Source organism: Electrophorus electricus, chromosome 14, assembly GCF_013358815.1.
Source record: "Electrophorus electricus isolate fEleEle1 chromosome 14, fEleEle1.pri, whole genome shotgun sequence".
Lineage (NCBI taxonomy): Eukaryota > Metazoa > Chordata > Actinopteri > Gymnotiformes > Gymnotidae > Electrophorus > Electrophorus electricus.
The window spans coordinates 4,264,397-4,270,237 of NC_049548.1; positions in this window are offsets into that span (position 1 = coordinate 4,264,397).

Below are 5,841 nucleotides of genomic sequence, written 5' to 3' on the forward strand. Positions count from 1 at the left end.
CTGAAATGGAGGGCAGCACGTCTTTCGAATGCCTTCTAAATACATACACATGATGATTACAGACGACACAAACAGGAGTGCAAAAAGGCTGGAAATAAAAACGAAATTAATCACAGTAGTGGAAGCCCAAAGGCCAAAACTGATTTAATCTAACACCCGATCTTAATTGAAGTAACAAATAAAACAGAATAAAGATGCTTTATGGAGATGTATATTGAGAAAGATATCACTTTTCCATTGTGAGAAGGACCAAAATAATCGACTACAGAATTAGCCGGAAGCGTTGAGGCATGCAGACTGAGTGCTGTATGGAGCTTTTCATTTACAAATTTACACACTGGAATAGAAAAGATTAATGAATGCTGACACATGGAGCTGTGACATTTACTATATGTGTCCTAACTCACCATGTTAAATAGCTGATATGGGATGGTTTAATGAACACTTCACATTATTTAAGCATGCCCAAGCCCTAAAACGAAGTCTCATTGAATCTATTAAAAAAGCTTTTAAGCTTTTCTCCAAGTGAAGTAATAAGAGTAATCTGGCATTATGTAGTTGTAAATCTGAGATTTCAGCAGTCACTGTTTCATTACTGTGGATTGCTTTGAGCAGAGAAGCGTGTCCAGTCTTGGAAGCATCTGATACAGGTTTGGCACTAAAGTATTCTCAGAGCAGCCACAGAGAACAGGTCCCACACGCCTCTCTGATCACAGAGATAAGACGCGGACATTCCAGCTGCCTCTCACCTCCATCCTCCGCCCAGCTCAGGACACAGCGAGGAATTCAAAGCTCCGTTCACAAGTGGTCCCAGCTCTGTGATTTACAGGCTTCAGAGAAAGTTAGTGGCAGTACTTTATTAACAACAGGGCAACATAAAAGATTTAACTTGCTCCTCAAAGTGGAATGCAGAGTATATATATATATATATATATATATAATATTTTTTTTGTTTTGTCTCAGCCCACACGAAACAACAGAGCATTTGAATACTGTTCATTCTCTTTGTTGGATAACATTTCTGGTCCTGGGGAATAATTTTAGTTGTATAAATAAAGGGAGCAAATGTGATCCAGGGGAAAGAGTTCAACTCAGTTTACACACAACTAACCATAAAGTGGGTGTACATCTGTGGCCAAGCTGAAAGTTGTCAGGTAACATATAACAAGATAAATCCAAACCAAACATGTAAGCCTATTTGTTTGGGATCTATAATGTCACAGTCTCTGCTGTATTTATATAATTTACTTTATAGGCATCCAACAATAATTATCTTAGAAAACATTAAACGGAAGAAATACATATAAAGAAGAAGAGTTTCTCAAAGATATATTTGCATTTAAGAGGAAACGCTTCTTTTGAAGTTCATTGAGACATTTTTGACTGTATTAAACATTTTCCAAACAGAAGTGTCAGAGTAGAAAATAAACCCAATAATCAAAACATCCACCATAGTAATATTCCTCTCACGCAAATATAGCACAAGGCACACAGACAACATGTAACTGCACTATATTATACATTATATTATACTCTATAATATGCTGAAAAGTGATATCTCACAATCTTACAATGAGTTATAATAATTAAACAAACCAGACATACTGTTATTTGTTGTTGTTGCTGTGATGCAAACACTAATATTTGAGCCCTTGCAACAAGATCTACTGTTCTTCCACATTCTACAAAATAAAAACAATAATATAAAACATTATTGTAAGTTTTATTCTAAAATGTCCACATGAGTGAAGTATGATAAGTCTAAAAAAGTATATTTAGCATTTTAATGTAAAGGTTGTACAAAATAAAAAACAACTGATTACACAAAAAAGGGAAATGGCTGATGTGTGTTTTTCATTGCAAGGGCTCATTTAATGATAAGCATAATCCACCTCTCCAGTAACTGTAGACAAAAAAGCTACTTGTAATTATTATAAGTAATCATTTAATTCCTTTCTTTAGTCTAGAATTATGGTAGCCATGTAAAGCATTCACAAACAGATAATTGTACCAATATCCGCTTTGCGATGTGGCAATACACAGCATGAAGTAAAAACAGATGACATGCTGGAAGCAAACAAATGCAATACTCTTGAATTCCCCTAAATATGACTTGAATACTTTTGTTTTTTACTTTTTTTGGGCTGGTGGGATAGCTATTAGTTTTTTTGGGATAGCTATTAGTTCACTCTTAGTTAAATAAACTTCACTAGCTATTATTCTTAGCACTTAAACTGATAGGTTAGTTGTAGGTACTTTTACTGCAAAAAACAAACAAACCCAAAAACACTTATATGGCTATTTTAGCTATCTGATATAAAATCCAGTTTATCTTAAAACAATTTAACAGATTTCATAGATTTAAGCCCCATTGCAGTGACATTGTGATTGTTGTGGTGCGATGGGATATTATTGGTTTAATCTATTTTTGGTAGTTATTTCTGGTAGATGTAGCAGATTTAACAAACACTACGAGTGTAAAACATAACCTAGCTCCCCTGGTAGCAGAAGCTGCTACCCACACCAAGGTCAGTGGTTCAATTCCCACGATGCACCCACAGTACCATACTGATAAATATATAAGTTACTCTGGATAATAGAGTCTGCCAAATGCTGTAAATAAAAGCTCAAAATTGACCTCTGGCAATGTTATTGACACACCCCTGCACCAAATCCCAGGATAAATACAAGGGGATTATGATAACAGACATACATGTGATATTGTTTTATTAGCATGGAAATGAAGTGGTAAAAAGGTTGTAAATGTAAATGTCGGTGAGTCGACGGAGCCAACAATCGAGGGTTTAAACAAAACCAGCACTGTCAGGGATGCTAACAACACTCCTCTGTGTGCCTGCTGCACGGTGGTTTCTCTCGAATTAGAACCAAAGAAAAGAAAAAAAAAGTAAATCTCTCTGCATGGACCCCTGATGTGTCGCTGGCAGCCAGAGAAAAGCTGTGAACTGGAGTAAGAGGGAAAGGACATTGTTTTTGATGTACAGATTCAGCTGGGCCAGTGCAGCTGTGTGGCCCTTAGAAAGATGGTCCTGAAGGGCGGAGCCATAAAGCAGGAGCCCATTGTGCCAGGCTGATTGATCTCCCACAGCGGCGAGCTTACGGCAAGACCCTGACAAGAACAGGGAGAAGGCCTGTTGACAAACAAGCAGGCCTCTGTGTGCCTCCGGAGAGAGCGAGGCTGCAGGTGCTCGGAGGCACGCTTGGACCGGGCCGTAGATGGCTTCTTAGATGCCAGCAGAGACGTTTCCTGCCCAGTACCACACAGACAGGCACCCAGGCAACGGCCAAACACTCTGCAGGAATGACTACCAGGCCAGGAGCAATATCAAAGCACACACAAACACCCGTCAGAGCAACAGAAACCTGCATACGCACAAGCATGCTTAAAAACACATCTAAATGCAAAGATGAGCACACACACACACACACACACACACACACACACACACACACACACACACACACACACACAGGAGAAGACCCATTGAAATCTACAACAGACAAAAAAACAAAAAAACCTACACATCCAGACAGACACAAACACACATTCACACATGGAAAGACACAGACACTCAGTCACATTTGTTATAAAGAAGCTTAGGTCTCATCTGGTTGTGTGTTCCACAGTGCCAGGCATTGCTTGGGGGGCTGGTGAGAAATCATTTAATGTGTGCCGGTGTAGTGGAAGAACAACGTGACACATGGGCCCTGTGCCCGAGTGTGTAAATCTGACAGTGTCTGCCACTACTCCATACAAAGACTTACAACTAGCCACAGACAGCCACATACCAACAGCCATACTAAGTGTGCGTTTGACTGTGGTCAGTGTTGAGGTCTACTGTTTTCATAGTGACATGCAGCCTTTAAATAAACAGAAGGGAATGGCTATAATAAAAACAATTTGCTCCCGATTTATGGAGAGATCAGGTGATGGTTTCGAGATACCTAAACAAAATGTAGAGGAATTTTCACTAATGGAGAAACTACATGGTTATCATAATAAAGAAGATCCCATTCCACAATGAAATGAGTCACAAAAGTAAACAGCTTCTCAGAGCATTCTGAAAAACAAGCTCTTAAGGTGTCATTTCCTCCATGCCATGAACATTTACATTCAAACATGTGTTTTGTTGGCAAGAGTAAGTCCTGGCCGTGACTCCAACACAACGGGCTTTGTAGGAGGGTGTTCAGGTGAAACTCATTCCTTGTCTTTGACAACTGCAGGAAATCAGAGCAGACATGGACCGGCGCCTGGAGCAGTACTGCTTGCAATATAAGGCAGCCCAGGCCAAACTTGGCAACCTGGCACAAAAAGGATGTCAGATAAGTCCACGGCCAAGCGCTCTGGGAGACTTATTTTTAGTCTCTGTGTATAGTTGAAGTTTGAAGGAAGAACCCCCACCCACTGATTTAAATAATCTAATCAATCTAGCAATTCTTGCTATTCTTACACATTTCACCTGTAATACACAGTAGTCTATATAATTTACAAGAATTAATCAGCAATGACAAAAGCATCATTACCCCACAACTTAGATCAGGGCATGGCTGCTATAGACTACACTGATGAAAATGACATGAAATGTCTATTAGGCACGGTGTTATACACTTGGGAGACAAATTGATTATCTGGCAACAAAAACTGAACATACGTTTCATGCCTTGCACAAGTCGCTCAAGCCTGGGAGATAATGGGAATCTCAATAGGGGGTCAAAGTGCGGGACGCTTACCCAGTGCAAAACCTGGCTGCAGCTTGACTTAATGCTTTAACCATTAAACCTTTAAAATATTACAGTGTAGGTTTCAACATCTTTTTCTTTGTCAGCAAATTTAAATTGAAATCCTGAACAGAGCTGATAAGATAATATGCTATGACCAGGTAATCTCATCGCTACTCCTGCATAAACAATCTGGCTCTTTCTCGCGTGTTTATAGAAACTAAAATGCACGTTAGCATCCCTTTTTAAAAATGCAGTTAGCTATGTGATTTTGTCATTAGTTTCATTCAGTTTAATCGAATGCGTTGACTCCAGTCTATATGATCATGTCAGTTACCATGAGGCTTACCTAAAAGAAAAGGAAATAATCTTGACTGGTGCCTAAAGTGTGCGATTAAACAGGCATTCTTCAATTCTTTACAGCCCTAACGTTGTTAGCGATGAGACGTTTTCATCATACTGTCCTCAACGGCTCGATGTTTCGACAGAATGAACGTAGACTTCTTTAATTACATATTGAAGACTTTGGCAATATAAATAACACTAATCTTAGATTAACTTGCTTTCTATTGCTTACTATCTTCATTACTTAGTCGCGGATATTTGTGGAGCGAGCGCAGTAAAGAGTTTTGTTCTCTTATCAGACGTCGTTTCAACAGGATATATGACATCTGACTTTTTTCTGTGTGCTGTAAACTTGTTTTCAGTCAGTCATAGCCTGTTGGATTTTTCAAAATGTCCGGACAAGCAGCGCCGATATAAAGTGGCAATCCTCCAAAAAATATTAAACATTCACCAGAAATTTTAATATACTTACTTTACTTTGAACGTACTTTTATTTTCGATACGAGTAATACCAGCTAAAAAACTATAGATAGAGCTAGGCTATGTACCATTTGAATTATTGAAAAATATTGAAATGGTCTGTAGTTGTTCTTCAATTCACGGTGAAAATATACTGGGGTGTACTGGTGCTTTAAGATATTGATAGTATGTCAAAACCGTTTAAATTACTTAATGTATTGCAGCTTTGGTCAGGAGGGACCTCGTGATGTTTTTTCAAGCTGTGTCTGTTGTTAATAGAGCGTACGCTGAAAACAACTC